This window comes from Pteropus medius, unplaced genomic scaffold (genome assembly GCF_902729225.1).
Source record: "Pteropus medius unplaced genomic scaffold, Ma_sr-lr_union100, whole genome shotgun sequence".
Lineage (NCBI taxonomy): Eukaryota > Metazoa > Chordata > Mammalia > Chiroptera > Pteropodidae > Pteropus > Pteropus medius.
In genome coordinates this window covers 23238721-23256617 of record NW_024340696.1, presented here as the reverse complement: position 1 = coordinate 23256617, position 17897 = coordinate 23238721, and the positions used below count along the sequence as shown (strand labels likewise).

General features: G+C 29.5%; 1 pseudogene; it reads left to right on the top strand.

Moving 5' to 3' along the window:
• The first annotated feature begins 17365 nt into the window (after window positions 1-17365).
• Window positions 17366-17484, top strand: LOC120610139 (uncharacterized; annotated as a pseudogene).
• The last annotated feature ends 413 nt before the right edge of the window (window positions 17485-17897 follow it).

The following is a 17897-nucleotide window of genomic DNA, read 5'->3' as shown; positions in this document are numbered from 1 at the left end:
ATAAATACAGAAAGCTATCACAAGTACTCTTAAATTACTTTTAATCTTTATGTAGACTATATTTTAAAATGCCAAAGAAAGAAGATATAATTTAAATCTGTTTCATAGCATGATTTTCTTTTACCATGTAAGAAAACTTCAAGCTTTCATTAAGCAATGCTAAAGAAATCCATATAAATTTATAGGAACTCTCCTCTGTCCTATCCTTCCTTTAAATATCATTAAAAATATTCATATTTTTAGACAAATAGGGTTAATATACTATTTTAGACTCTGGAAAGCCCAGAGAAATTTTTTACAGTTATTTAACATAAGATAGCTTATCTAAAGTGTACTGAAGAAGGCGTTATAGGAGCCTAATGAGAATTAGATGTCTTATATGTTTTCTGAGGTTTAATACTTATGGAAAAAACAGGTAAGTTTGTTCTGCCTCATAGACATTAATGGGAACACTCATAAGGAAAGAATGTCTGAGGGCAGAAAAATACATTAATATTAAAAAGAGATACAATACTTGGGAGAGTCCCACCTGTTCCTTGTTGAGATAGATTAATAGTTATGCTCAATACATAATTATACCTTTCCCAGATTATTGGTAATGGAGAAAAATAAGAAGAGCTTAGAACTCTCAAAAGGAAACATGCCAGTAGTAGACTTCACCAGTGTGTATTTAGGCAATTTTATTAACCCTCTAAGAGATGGAATAGGTAATGACAATTTATTACATAGGAGTTTACTGACTATGAGAACAAAGGATATTACAATGCAGATAGATTTAAAATTAGATATTTAATTAAGAAGCAGATCAAATTTATATTGTCCTTCTACAATTAGGATTTTGATATGTATTGTTTCAAATAGTTTATTAATTATTTTACCAATATTTAATTAGTGCCAACTATGTGTCAGATGTTAAACTTGGTACAATTTCACATTAATGGTGTCTGCTCTTGAAGAATATACATTTTGGTATTAAAGATATGACTAAGCCAAAAGACAATAGTAATAAGGTTTGTAAAGCATTATTATAAGGTTCACACCAAATGCTTTGGGTAATACATATATGAGAATTGCTTTTGATATTAATAATTACATTATTTTCTATGGAAAAGTTTAACATTTGATGTCTGAAAATACTCTGTTCACCAGAAAATAAACAGAAACACAGATGCATTTTGAATTTATAGAAAATATATATTGTTTTTGATAGTCCAAATAAAAAAATTAAGAAGCTACATTCTCCATTATGCAGGATAATTTTAATAGGATAATGTTTGAGTTCTCTAACAATGTTCTCCAAACTAGAGTTTCACAAATATTTTATGAGAATAATTTCATTTTAGGTTTTAATTTTTATTATGATCTAAATGTATGTAAGTACATTATGGATCATCCAAAAGAAAACTTGTAGTTATATACAATCATGCTACTTCAGGGCCTGAATTTACATATATTTTTTTAGAGCATCATAGTAACACAATGTAAATTGGTGCAGACTGATGAGAAAGGTCAGAGATAGATTCATAATATCCTTGCTAATTGATGGTCCCTGAGACATAAAAGAGTTCACAGTAATTCAAATAAAAAGAAAAGTTGGGAGAATTTATTCACATAAGATGCAGAGTGGCATAGGCATGCTGAAGCAAGTGAGTAGGATAGCATTTTTTGTCACATTAAAATAATATTGCAAATTTGAAAATCATTATCTTTATGGTTAACTTGTTTTACATTAATAAATATGTTTCAATATCATCATATAAAGCTGTGTATATTCATATATATTTATGAATTTCTATATTTAAACACATTTTAATTAAAACTGTTTACATTATTCAAAGGTTTCCCAAATAACTCTGAGTCTTGGGCACAACTGTTGCCGAATAGACTTCAAAAAAGCAAATCTGCTCTCCACTACTGAAGTGCAGTGTTCCAAGTTCCCTAGAAATGGGTCACAGAAGCCATCTAGTTTTGGTAAGTTTCCATACTTTTCTTATTTGAATTTATCATAGGAGATTTCAGAGCGTACTTATTTTTCTTTGTGACCCCAGGTATAGAAAGCCAAGCTCCCACTGCTATCCCTGAACTGGACAGTTAAATAGTCACATATGGAGATCCAGGACTTTGTTTCTTAAACTTGAATGATATAGAAACTATGTTAAAAGCAGACAAATATGAGTGTCAAATGTTTAAGTACCACTTTCCTTGAGATACTTGGTAAAGTACAAATTAGTGAAAAATTATCCTTCTTTTTCTAGATGATAATTCCCTTCTGAAGTTATCTGATATTTTCAATAAGGAAATATTTACAGTAAACAAAGCCTAGTATGGTATGTTTGGAAAGATTAAGTGATAAACTGGCAAGAATATAGACAGTGTCCTGCCATTTTATCTTCTCACATTTTCCAATAGAGAACTGGCATGATCTATCAAAAGGATTACAACTTAGAGTCCCAGATGGTGCCTGGAAGCCCAAAAGTGTGGATTTGCTTAAATATAAAATATGATGTCCTGCTTACATGAGTTAACCTCTGACAGGTTAGCTGAAAAATATCTTTGATTGGACAGTGTAAGATCAATGGCTTCAAGCAGTCTGGATTCAAATCTAAATTTAATACCTCCTACTGCGTGGCCTAGGCAAGGTACTTCCCCTTCATATGCCTTTATTTTCCCATTGGTGAAATGTTGATATTTCTCATTCGTGTGGTTTAAATGTAATTAAGAAATTTGAAAAAGAATAAATAACATAGTGGGGGTAGCTGACATATATTCAATAAGTAATAAATTATAGATGTTATTATTATATATTTTATTTAATCTGGAAACAAACTTATTTTTTTTGAATTATGGAAGTTTAAATATACAACACAGTAACACATTTAAATGGATTCCCTTTGCAGATATATTTACAAGTGAAGAAGAGATTAGAACACATTTTGTACATTGGAATAAATTTTGGCAGGCATATACATGATGCCTTTTTAAAATTATGCAATTACTAAATCAGGGAATTTGATTTTTAAGCACTGAACATGTGTGTTTTATTTTTTACAAACTTTTTATCAGAATTTTTCTATCTTCCACTCTATTTATCTTAGGCTGAACAGAAGTTATTAAATAAATACTTATAACTATTTTCTAAACCTCTCTGTAGTATCTAAAAGTATTGTATAAAAAACGCATAAAAATACATCTTAGAAAATATAACACATATGTACATTAATCTAAATTTTTAAGGGAGATTTTTAAGTCTATTCATTGACACCACTTATTGTATTTATTTCAATATGTATTTATCTTAGTTTTATGTCCTACTAAAGGACAAAAAGTGTTTATAGAGAGTATTATTACTGGGAGCCTAACCTGTGAGGAAACAGTATTGAGAACCATAAATGCATTATGGTTTATTTAATTGATACTCAAGTGAAGAGGTATGTGTATGTACTTAGACTTGCAATAGTACTGGAATAAAATCAACTTCTGTCTTCTCATTTGTCTGGTGTGATTTTCTTTAATATTAGCTTGCTTTTTGTTCCATATTTCAAAATCCTAAAACACAAGAAACAAATATTGCTTTTACATTCACTTATGCAACTGCCAATTTTGTATTTGTGTTAATCATATAAATATATATTTTTTTGTTCAATATGATTTCAATGAAATTACTTCCAGGAAAATTGTTTATTCAAATTATGAACTTGAAATCTTTTATTTTTTGCTTTAATTAATTTACCAATTTTATCAATAGGAGACTGACATCTAAATATTAAAAGACTAAAGATAGAATTAAATTAGTTTTAACATTAAGTTGTCATTAGTGGGTAGAAAACTTTATTTTCAGACAAGTCTCCCTGAGGTCAGTGAATAAGGAGCTGAATCTCATACTTAGAATATATTTAAATGATCGTGAGTCTCACCACCCTGAGACATTACTAATTGCAAATATTAGATAATTTTGAAATAAAATATTATCAAAATCTAACTCCTACTCCCCCCAGAAAAAAAAAAAAAATAGGTATCCTGACTTTCGGACATCTTACAAACTGATCTTGGATAATACTAAACTTTTTTGGATGCACAGTTTTAATTTTAAAGATATATTTTCTAGTCAAGTACTATAGTTGAGTACATTTATGTTTAATATCAACTCTATCGAAAGTGACCTTTTCTGCTGCATCATTGTCATGTAAAAGAATTACATCCTGTCATTTAAATGCAAAATAGTTTATCCTTTGTTTTTTAGAGCACATTGATTTTAAATGGCAGATAGCTAAGTTATTTACCCTTATGAAAGTGGAAAAATAGATCATGATGATTTTTTTATCCATAATTGCTATAATGGTTACATAATTTTACCTTGTAATACACATAGGGAAGACCAATTTTTTTTTTTTAAAGCCAGATTAGTTTTAAACAAAAAATTTATTGCACAATGTTACACAATTTAAAAGTTTGGTTAGTGTTTACAGATGTAGGCACCAACTTGAAATAATAATAAAACTCTGAAATCTTAAATCTTTCATGAACAATATAAATGTATAACATTCCATACTGTGAACTTAACATTTATAAAAATGGAATAGTACAGGATATTTATTTTGAATGCCTGGCATCCTGTTTTTTTTCTTCAAATTGCCTAATTTAACCTAATTTCTCTATTAGGCTCTCCACCTTTCTGATATAAAGCTCATCATGAACTCCTTTTTCTGTGTGAGTGTGTGTATATTGCCCCCTACATAGTTCTGTTCTTTTATCTTCTCTTTCATACTGCTACTGTCTCCATAATGCTCATTCCTCTGTCCATATTTAACATGCAACCTCTTTTACTTTGCAAACGTTTCACTCATCACTTAATCTTTTGCTAATTACAATTGTAATTTAAAAACACTTCAGATATACAAAGAAATCTGATTATTTATTTTATTATATTCATAGAAGTTCCATGTGAGATGCCCTGAAAAACATCTTTCACTGTGACTTTTACGTAAACTAAACTCTCAATTCTTCCTTTCCAGGCCTCTTGGTAAGTAAAATTTCCAAACCAATGCTTTCTAAACCCCAAGAAAAATTCTTTTTTCTTCTGAGAACTGTTTTTGCCCAACTACTTATGAAACCAGCTGGACTTTTGCTGCTAAGGCTCTGTCAAAACTTATCAAAACTTATCAAAGTAGAACACCCCCTGACAAAGACAGTTTCCTTGATCAAACTTTAGTCTGACTCTTCTAAGCCCTCTTTTCTACTATGCCTCAACCATGGGCTTCCATGTCTATCCTGGTGTCCTGCTTGTACAATTTTAGCAAGAATCCTGCTAAGTCAGTTTAGAGAGAATTATCCATCACTGATATCTGATCATCCTCAGTACGTGATCAAATTTCTCATCCACCACCCTAGTATATGATCACCCTAGCCTACATCTAGCTAGAGTTCCATTAAGTTATTTTAGGAAGAAATTTCTCTTCTCTTCATGTCTTTTCTTTATAATTTTTAGCCACTGGCCCTGATCCCTCCAACCTACTCCTTGGGTACAAATTTCCATGTGTTCTTATAGTATTTGGAATTGAGCCCAGTTCTATACTGAGCTTTCTTTTCTTCCTTTGCAACTGTTTCTGAATAAAATCTGTTTTACCACTATAACTACTGTTAACTTCTGGGTTTTCTTTACCAAGCTCTAGTTATTCTCATGTTTTATTTTTTAGATTAAAAGTTTATACTTAACAGTGTTCTGGTTAATATTCTTTCACATTTATGATAGGATTATTAGTACTCTAAGAATTTTAAATCACTTCATTGACTTATGTGTATTTCAAAATACCATTTATTATCTTCTAAGTCTAAAATAAATAATCTATATCAAGTACTGACACTTTCTTAATCTCATTTAGCAATAATGTTATTTATATATTTCATTTAAAAATAAAATAAAATATGAGTCATTTAAATAATGGAAAGTTCGTATCAAGGATATAGTCTAATAATTTGCATGTAATGACAAAAGCTCCTGAGAACCCTTTTCTCAATGTATGAGCATATACTTTGAAGGCCATATGATCATCTTCAATAGGAATACAGTAAATATAAAAATTAACATGTGGGCTATATTCATAATACTTCTGAATATGCTTTTTTACTTAAGAGCTTTCTATGGGGGAGGTGAAGAGTATCAAAAAGTAAGAGCAGTTCCTATTTATTGTAGGGAACTTAAAGATTAAAACTTACAGTGATTTGTCAAGACTGTTCAACTATTTAGAAAGTAGAGACTAGAAAACATTACTTCTAACAGAAAAAAATACATTTCTCGGACCTATCACTGAGATAAGTAAATTGGAGAAATTAATAGGTAAATAATACCTTAAATTAAATAGCAATAAAATATAATACTGTTTTTTTATACATATGGTTTCCTTACTTTTATATACCCTGTATTCCTTTGTATTTCTGAAAGAGTGAAGTTAGCAGTTATATATTGAGACATGATAAAGAATAAACAAAAAGGGTTATAAAAACTATGTGTAAAAATAGGCATGTGTTAATTCATAATCTTTTGTTATATCTATGAGACATTTGAGTATTTTTTTATTATTAAGAAAAATATAAGTCTCTGTTCATCCCAGTAACACACTGACGAATGTCATCAATCTTAATGGGCCGTTGAAGACCACTTACCCTTGTAAATCAATTATAGTGCAATTTAAGTATAAAATCAATTCCTCAAACTATTTAGGCTTCGCTCATATAAATATAAATGGAGTTAATTTATCATAAAGGACTAAGAATGCAGGGAACTTAAAACATGTGTTTTTAGTGTCAAAATATAAACATTTATGTATTTCCTAAAGTTTCTATCAATGTAATGCCACCTTAAAACTGAAAGGTTTATGTGAAAGTATATTTAAATGAATATTTTTATAATTGTGTGTTCTGGATTTGGTTAGTTTATTATGTATTTCCATAGTTTGTTCACTGAGGAAATTTATTTTATTCATCTTCCCCAAACCAACTTATAGTTCTACTTCATCTTTACCTGCAATTACCTAGTTTGCCTTCTAAAGTGATAACTATTTAGTAAATGTTAAATAAACAACTTAATAAATGAGGAATCCAACAATAATTGATGTTCGCACATTTACTTTATCAACAAACAAGTATTGTGCGCTTACCAATTAAGTGCTGTCCTAGGCAACAGAGATTTAATATAAATATTATCTTTCCCAAAATAATATATAAGTTTAATGGGAAAGGTAGACATAACAATTAATTATATAATCCAATTTTGGAATTGTGGTGATAATGGGAGGTTATTGCTGGGTATTAAAGGATACCATGTAACATAACCTGGCTTACTATTACCAGAAAGTGGTATCTTAAAAGGTAAAACAGAAGCTAAGTCTCAGAGAATGTTACTTTGAGACTCCTCTTTACAAAGAAATGTTTTAAAAATTCCATTTTGTAATGCTTGATACTCTTAGTCTCTATCTATCTGCCTAATTTCATAAGAGAGAAAGAATACTAGGCACTGGTATTACCTACTATATGTGCTTTAACTTGTATCTGACACATAGAATTCTCATTTGTGAAAGAATGGTGTATTTGTCACCTTTGCCTACATACAGTGTTATTTATTTCATGGAGAATACCGAGACTGAGATTCAACACAATAAAGCAGAATGGGGAAAATAAGCTTATTTTCACATAGACTATACTGTATGATCATAGGGCCAGGCGATGCCACTGAAAGCCTACTAAATATGAAGTCAGGAGAGTTTTTCTGCTAATGTGACCATGGATGCAATACTGATATGTCACTGCTTTCTTAGGAAAATGAGAATCCTGAACAAAATGATGTGCCCTGGCAAATTATGTAACAACTTTTGCTTAATTTCTATCATGTGGATAAAATGAGAATGATTATAGTATCTGCCTCTTAATTTTTTCTTTGTGAAAACTAAATGAGATAATACATTTAATATACTTAAGACAGCTAAGCATCTACTAATTTTTCAATAAATTTAGTATTATCATTAATAATTCAAAATTTAGGGTAACTAAATACCTAAAGAAAATATAAAAATATCTTTCAGTCTCAAATGCTCTATTTGTCAAAATATTTTTCGGGCTACACCTTTGACTCACACTCCTTGGAGGGTTTTAGTTTACATGTCCCTGCAAAATTACTTCCTTTGTCAGCATAGTCTATTCTATCTTATGGACTGATTACCCTACTTCAGTGATTTTAAGAGCACATTTTGAAAACTGACTCACTGTGGAAGAATAAAAGCCATAAACTACACCTTCACCCACACAAAATGCTCTAAAATGACAACAAATAGTAACAATAATGTAAATAAGAAAAGTACCATTAATAGAACAAAATTTTTAGGAAATTATAAAAAATAAAAACAAAAAGCAGTTGAAATTGAACACAATCGCTAGAGAAGTAGACCAGGAAAAAAAAAAATCAGAGTTCAAAACATTAAAACAGGCTATCAGTATAGTTAAGATATATGGTCTAAGATCTGAGTCAACTGATACAAGACCAAAGAAAAGTTCCTGGGAAATAGTCAGTACTGATTTTTTTTGGCAAGACCTCCTCTAGGCTTTTGAAGTTCAGTTAGCTCTAGGGTTTTCCTATGAGATAAAACATGTTCAAGAGTGTGAGAAGCAAAGCTGTATTGTAGGTACCTAGGCAACAAAGTGGTATGAGGGACCACTCATTTAAACAAGCTACTTGTACTTCTAAGACAGCAACATGGAGGGTTGGCCTCACCCTTAAAATTATAGCTAACATATCAAGTAGAGAAAAACAAATAGAAATAGTAGAGAAAAAAATATATTAGTATTCACAGCTAACATTAATGTAAACATGAAAAACAAAGAGAAACAAAGTAGATTAGAATGAGAAAATTCATTAAATTTTCTAGGTCTAACATGTTAAAAAGAAAATCAATTGCACTTGTATACTAGCAATAAATAAAAAGAAAATTGCGTTAAAGTTAGCACTTAAATCAGTAATAAAACTGTAGTATATCTAAGATGAGTATCATGAAAGATATATAGGACCCTTGTGAAGAAGATTATAAAATGGTTTTATAGTATAATGAAATGAATAAATGCTCATAGAAATATATATGTTGGTATTTAATAAGACAATATTTTATAAATTTTCTCCAAATTCATACATAAATTTATTCAATTCCACTTAAAATCCCAACTTAATTTTATTTGGAAATTAACAAGTTTCTTCCAAAATTTTCTTGGAAAAGCAAAGGCTAATACTAACAAAGACAATTTTCAGAAAAATATAAAACTCTGTAGGGAAAATTAAAACGAGGCTTATTATAAAGCTATATTAAGAAAATAAGACATTGGTATAGATACATATAAATAGATAGCTAGAATACAGCTCAGCACACAACATATATGGACAGTTATTAGGGAAAATTGGTGAGTAAAAGGTGGACTATTCAAAAGTATAACCTTTTTTTTTTTTAATAGAGAAAAACAAAACCAAATCCTTTCATACCATCCACAAAAACAATATCTGGAAGAAATAGTTGATTGATCTAAATGTTAAAAGAAAACCTTTTCTTTAGAGAACTGACTTCTAGCACATTTAGGTTATCTGGACCGAAGGATTTTCTTCTCAGAGATTTTGAATTGTGGCCAGGATACTTCCAGATGACTGATTATAATAATAGTAAAGTATGTGAATAAAGGATAGAATATGTTTTTTACACAGTTAAGGTTTTGCTATTTAATCTTTTTCTGAAACATGTTTAATATTTCATGAAATAGAGTCTTTTGGATACTTAAACTGAAATTGCTTTTCATTTGAATTAATATGTTTTTATCTTTATATTCATTCATTTAACAAAGATATTTTTATCTTTGTATTCATTCATTTATCATTCACATTTTATCTTCACATGCTTAATAATATAGTAGTATAGGAAAAGAAATCCATAAGAACATTAACAAGAAACAAAACAATTTTGTCCTGATAATCAGTCTAGTTATCCCATGTGAATTTGGTTCCTTTGATATAGTAATAAACTACCTGCTTAGTAATTTTCCGTTGTAGGTCATGAAAATACATTTAATTTACCTGTTCAAGATCATAAATTATTCTTTCAATTATTATGGTTTTCAATGTATTTTTAAAGTTAGGTTTCTTTAAAATTGGTATTAATAAAAATATTTCAAAACAGTGAAAAATTTGGAAAGTGTTGCACAAAAAAAAATATTTTGTATTGAATCAGCTTTTTATTTATTTTATGAGTGTTATTTTTTCTGAAAATTTACATACTCTGATTAAATTACTGAATAAATTGTGGAGTATAACATCAGATTTGCATTTATCTTTTATTTTAAGTGTTCCACTGATTAAATATTGCATGTTTAATGATGTTACTGGCATTATTCATACATTTCTTTAGTAAATCACATGTAAAATACATTAAAAACTAAATTTATGAAATAAATAAATCTAGCCTGTGACTTACATTTTACTAAAATTTAACTTGGGATAGATTGTGGAGTACTTTCAAGTGTAAAGGAAATCCAAATAATAAAGAATGCTACTTAAGGTAAAATATTCAGCAATATTCACTAAATTTGTATAAATAACTTCAAAAGTGACAATATATTACCATTTAAAATGTGCCACTCAAAGACAACTATAAATTCATACTATATACTCATAATTTTATTGCTCTGCTTTTACACTTCTGTTAACTTTATGAGTAATTTTTTTCCACGTAAATAATAGGAATTTTGCTAAGCATATTGCTAATGTATGTGAAGCATTCTGCTACATTCTGGAGATGATCTATTGAATGGATTGACAAGGGGCCAGGAAATTTATGTTTGGAAAAGATAGTCAGATGATAATTTTATGGGGAGATATCAGTGAAATTAAGACCTGAATGCTGAAAAAGAGCAAACCATGTATATAGTATGTTATCTTTTCTCTGAATTATTTCTATTTTTGGATATTAAAGATTTTAGTAATACCATCAGTATATTATTTTGGTGAATAATGAGTCATATAATGTTTATAAAATTATTAACATATATCTTACAGTATCATATTATTCCATGCTATCGATATGTATTTTAGGGACATGTTTTAGAATATAAACAAACTTAACTTTTGCTTTCATTCCCTTGTCATCTCAATAAGATAATTATAAATGTTAAACATACTTACAAAGTAATATTTTAAGGAAAAAATCATCAGTGAATTGAAAAAATTATGAAATTATTGTCACTGGGATATTTATTTTGCTCCTTTGAAATAAAATGTCAGAATTTTCAACTGCCTTCATTGATTAAATAATATTTGCTGCTTCTTATCACAGATTAATCTGTGATGTGAAAGGGGACAGTACTTGAAATTGTAGGTTAATACAATCTAAAACATAAATTGGATACACTCACTGGAATAATTTTTCTTGAAAGAGCATAATAATTTGCCTTGTCTTCTGTCTATGTAGCATATAAAAATCACATATATAATAAAATAATTTGATTTAAATACTTTAATCATGTAAATCAAATGCTGTTATTTCAAGTCTTCTAGGATTCCATAGCTGTTAAAATCACCAATCTTACAATAAGCTGTACTGGTAGCCACAATGATTGATCGATATCCTTAATAATAATACACTAAAAGAAGATTATGATGGCCTCACATGAAAAAATGTTATAGATTAAATTAAACATATAGTTTATTTTCTATATGAGAAGAAAACCTTAAAATATATGTTGTTAACACTTATCTGATTCAGAGAAAACCAGTACAAACATAACAAATATATTAATTAACTGATATTTAGTAATTGCTTTTTGTGTGTTAAGTAAATATGTTTGAAGATATAAGTTATACATTTATTGAACATTTAATACAAAAAAGTTGGACTCATGATTTAGAAAAGCAAATCAAATGTGGTAGGGGACATGTCATCTCAGTTTTGATTAGTCAAAGACAAAGTGAAATGTTAAAATGTTTTTGTGAGAAAGAATAATGTTAGAATAAAAATTACATAAAGTGTTACTCAATTAATATAAGAATTGATTTTTTAAAATTGAGTGTGTTTTTATTTCTCTGCTATTCCAGAGTATCATCACTTTATTATCTATGAGCAATAAAGAATAACAATACTATTCACATTGCAACAAACTTTATTACTTTGATTTTTCATATTCTAATTAGGATTCTATTGACTCAATGAAATAAAGATTTTTATAGCAATTAATAAAATTTTCCAGTGCAAGACAGTACAAGTATTATAATAAACTCTTTGTTATGGAAATTTTCCAAACTACGAGTTTCTAATACTAGATGACACTTTTTATTATATTTATCCTTAGAAAGATATTATTAGCTTAATTTAATAAAAACACTGTAAGTCTTCAGATCAAGGAAAGATAAAATTAACAGGAACTGGAAATTGCTCTCCTAATTTAAATAAACGAACCAAAATAGTTAAAATATATTAAACGACAGTTTTCAAGATACTGGACATCAAGAAAAATAAATGAATTATCTCTGAGTAGCTGGAAATAAATGATGCAAACTATAAATTTGCTTTAAATTTCTACTGTGAAAGAGTTTGCATGCCATGGTGTAGAGAGTGGGAAACCAGGCAGAACGCAGTGTACAGCCTGACCCCAGGAGAGAAAAGTTAGAGTTTGGGTACACCGAGGTGGTTAGAGTTTGCAGGATAGAACATCAGAAAGAAGAAAGGTGCATAAGGAGAGAATTCTGGCAGTTTGCAGAGCGTCCCTGTTAAGTATTCATTTTACTGCTGATCAGCAAATGTAGATAATTCCATTTATTTGTATCTTCTTCAATTTCTTTTTTCAATGACATAATTTTCTGAAAACAGATTTTTTTACTTCCTTGGTTAATTTAATTACTAGGTATTTTATTGTTTTTTAATGCAATTCTAAATGGAGTTGTTTTCTTAATTTCTCTTTCTGATAGTGAATTATTCATGTATAGATATGTAATGATTTCTGAATATTAATTTTATATCCTTCTACTTTACTGAAATGATTTATCAGTTCTAACAGGTTTTTTCGTGGAATCTTTGAATTTCTCTCTATATATGATCATGCTATCTGCAAATAATAACAGTTTTACTTCTTCCTTTGTAATTTGGATGCCTTTTATTTCTCTTTCTTGTCTAATTGCTGTGGCTAAGACTTCTAACACTCTATTGAATAAAAGTGTTGAAAGTGGATATTCTTGTCTCATTCCTGATCTTGAGGAGAATGCTCTTAGCTTTTCCTGTTGAATAGGATATTAGTTGTGGGTTTGTCATATTATGTTGAGGTTCGTTCCCTCTCTTCCCAATTTGCTGAGAGTTTTTATCATAAACAGATGCTGGATTTTGTCAAATGCCTTTTCTGCATCTATTGATATGATCAAATGATTTTTATCCTTCATTTTATTCATGTTGTGTATCTCATTAATTGATTTGTGGATATTAAACCAACTTTGCATCCCAGGCATAAATCCATTTAGATTATGCACGGTGTAATATCTTTTTAATGTATTGCTCAATTTGGTCTGCTAATATGTTGAAGATTTTTGCATTTATTTTCATCAAGGGCCTATAATTTCCTTTTTTTGTACTGTCTTTGTCTGATTTTAGAATTAGGGTAATGGTGACCTCATAAAATGAGCTCGGGAGCCTTCCCTCTACTTGAATTTTTTGGAATATTTTAAGAAGTATAGGTGTTAATTCTTCTTTGACTGTTTGGCAAAATTTACCTGCAAAGCTATCCAGTCCAGGACTTCTCTGTATTGGGAACTGACAGTCTTTGGATGGTATGTGTCTTGGGAGTAACCAGCGGGAGTTAGCAGATCTCACCAGGCCAAAGCAGATTCAGGACAGGCTAGATGGGGGAGAGCTCAACACAGGTGCCTGCCTGCACAGGAAGAAGGCTCAACAAAAGGACAATGGTGGCTGTCTCTCCCACCTTCACCCCGAAACTATACAACTCCATCTTTCCTTGTATGTCACTGGAGCCTGCGAAGCTGCTTTCCCCCACTGGAGCCCAGAGTGAGTATCTGAGTATTACATCATATTTTAATTAAAAAGGGAAATAATAAACTTTAGGAGCAAAATAAGGCTGTTATAGGTATAATATTTAGATAATTTTATATGAAGATATGATCGAACCAATAATTAAAATTTTAGTAACACATTCCTATAAGACACATTATCTAAAAATGTAATATAGAATTACAAATTTCATAAACTGGAATAACGTAATTTAAGCTGCCGAGGGGTGATTTAGTTGTCTAGAAATGGAAGTAATTCTACAGAATATAGTGAGAAGCCACAATGGAGAAAATGTGAGCAAATTCTTAGTTTTGAGCGTTTATATCTGGCAAGGAATAGCAACTGGAATTAGAGTTATTCAAGAGATGAGCATTGTTAAAATTCAGGTAAGAAGAAGTGGTTATCAAATTTAGGTAGTGGTAGCAAAACGGGAAAAAGAATGCATCCACATCCAAGAGACATTATGGAAAATAAAATATGTATAGTCAACATGGACAAATATTTCAAGGAGTGTTTAAAATAATATTTCACAGAGAACACTTTTAAAATTTATAGACCAACAATAAGATTATAAGCATTTTTAAATGTTTATTTCTTTGCAGAATTAACTAAAAGATTTCTTGGAAATTTTATTTTCTGTCAGGTTAATAAGGAGACTAATGGGAAGAAAGAAGAGTTTTTGTAAATTCTAAAACATTTGCTAATTTGTAACAAAACATTTTCAATTCTTCCCTAAACTAAAGACTGACTTTCAGATTTTCTTTTTATCAAGATAGATAAATTATTAGTGTTGAAATTTATGAAAACTTGGGTAGATCCTTAAATATCATGATCTACAGAACTCTAGTGGAATTAAAATTTAAAATAAATTTTAATCCAATTATGCTAATTTTATAATGTTTAATTTTAATAGTGTTATTATAATATCACAGAATTATAATTCCTTCAAATTAATTATAATTTTGTTAATATTTGTATAGTTTGTAAGCAGTATTTTCATGCTATTTTATTTTCTAGGAAGAAACTATTATGTAAAAGTCTTTCAGTCTAGATTAATAGGATCGTTCATGTGTGATATGGAAAGTAATTATATGTTACACTGAATTTAAATAAAATATTATTTTTAGACTTTCTATATACTCTACATAAACATATCTCACTGATTTTTGGAGATGATGGTCAAAATGATCATAAAAGTTTGCTGTTGATGTAGATAATATTTCTGGCAAAGTGCATACTGTATATCACATTCAATTGTAGTTAAAAGTCTGTTTAGTTAAATAATTCCTTAATACAACAGAAAACTAACCTTTCAATAATAATTCCAGCTGGAGTCACAAGGAAAAGTCTTAGAAGACAATATTCTTTATTTTTAGATTTATTATCATTATCATCTTTATATCAAGTCAACTTCAAAGGCATCTCAGAATACTCCATTGTCTTTTTGTCCATGATGCCTGATGTTATTACTGGCTCACAGCCCTATCTAATTAATTCTGAAATGAACTGCTATAAGGTAGTAAGTGAAATACAAAAATAGCCAAATCCCTAGATAACTCCCTAAGGCAATCTAATTTGTAAATACAGCATTGATTCAGCTCTCTAACAGTTACATTAGGAAGAAGTAACATTTTTCGAAGGGTGTTTCAGATGATCATAGAAGCATGAGAATTAGGGAAGAAAAGAAGTAAATAGAAGTGCCAATGTAAAAGGAGGCTCGAATGAATTATATATGTGTGTTTTTAAGTATTTTGGTGCAATTATATCTTGCTTTAATATATTTTTCTCTTTTCTATATGTCCCCACATAGGTCTACAGTAGGACTTAATTGTGAAGGCTCTTAGAGAGCAAAGGCCAAAATTTATACCATTATTTCTCTCTGTGTTCTAGTGCAATTTCTAATGCAAACAGGCTCTTAATAGTTGCTTTATGATAATGATTACTCCTTAAAAGTTTCAGAGAAAGTTTTTAGTTGTAAAGTTCATTACTTTAAAATATATCAGTATAATTTTCTAACAATTTAATTTAACATAAGAAGCAATGACAGTCTGCAGTTCTTGGAATTTAAATTATATTTCATCTGGAAACAACAAGACTAAATCTGAGTCTCTTCAATTAGTACTAATGGGATAGAATGACAAAATTAGTCCAGAGGATGTTCGAAATTTTAAAATTAAATTATGCTAGGAGTTTCACACTTAAGAATACCAATTCATCCCTTACATCTACTTTTGAAACAAAAGTACATGCAAAATCACTGAACAAAATCATGCTCTCAGTAACTGTATACTCAGGTCAAATATATATTTTGTAGCATGAAAAAGAGTTAGTAATGTGACCAATGAGAATATTTTTCTTCATGTTTAACTTAATTCCAAAGTGCTTAATAATCAAGTGGAGAACCTAATGAGAATACTTTGCTTTAAGTGACAATAAACTACATGCAATCTAAATTTAGAGAAACATAAAAAATAAAAGTTAAAACTTTGATAATTAGTAATTACTAATTCAGATCAATAATATGCATTGTTGCCTCATGACTTAATCGGATATTTATGTGTGCTTTCATTTTTTAAATAAAATATAGTATAAAATCTCACCAACTCTCCAGTCCCCAAATCACTATGATCGGTCTATATTTACAATAGACGGATTATAAATCTGGTCTAATTTTCTTTCACTAGTGACTGACATAATTACGTGAGCTATTACATTATTTATTCTTTCTCCTTTACCTGAAATGCCTTTCCATCTTATCTTTTCATCACGCATGCTCTGCAAACCTACAACCACAAATAATCTAACCAGTATAAATCCCAGCCTTTTTCTCAAACTACTGGGGAAAAAAAAAAATCAGAAATTTATCTGTTAGATTCACTACTATTCTGTGGTCTATATGCTAACTTGACCCTACATGATGCCTATATTTTTTGTACCTCTATACTAACTCTCCCATTTTCCTCAATTATTCCTCTAAATTCATCTCTATCTTCAAACTTCCTACATCCTCTTGATTCTATAGAGAGAAACTTATCTTGGACATTATTTATATACAGAGGACCCCCCAAAATAGAACTCTCTCCATTTCCTTTTGTACTACCTCTAAATTTATTTATATCGCTGCCCCTAAATTTATCATTATATATTTTAAAATATTTTCTCAAAATAAGGATAATACCTCTTAGCCTGTCTAGGTGTTTGGTATTTGTTTTTGCAGGAAAAGGGTAAACTTTTGAAGCTTTATTTTGAAGTCAACTAAAAGAATATATCTTGCTCTACAGAAGTATTCAAATATGGTCTACGGTCATGCCACCCTGAACAAGCCTGATCCTATGTAATCTCGGAAGCTAAGCAGGGTCGAGCCTGGTTAGTACTTGAATGGGAGACCACCTAGGAAGACCAGGTGCTATAGGCGTAAAAAATAAGAAATAAGGGATTGTAAGCTGACAAGGTCCTTGCATTCTGTGAGGTCAACCAAGGGTTGCCTCAAAAAAAAAAAAAAAAAAGTATTCAAATATAAAATAAAATGTCTAAAAATTAAGTCTTTGAGCTTTTAAGCATCCCATATGAGAATTATAATTCCTAAAATACTATTTGGACCATGTGGTTATGCTCCTCATTTCTTATAAGTTTAGAAAATATAAATATAATAATGGGGATCAGATGGAGAGAAGTGAAGCTAGGTTTCAATGTACCAGATACATCCATCTCTAATTTCCCAAAAGTTTTGCAAATTTAATATTTGAAAATAACTGTTTTACTTTGTAGATTACTTAATTTCTGAAACAGAGCTGAGTTATTTAAAGCAACTTTTCCACAACAACCAAG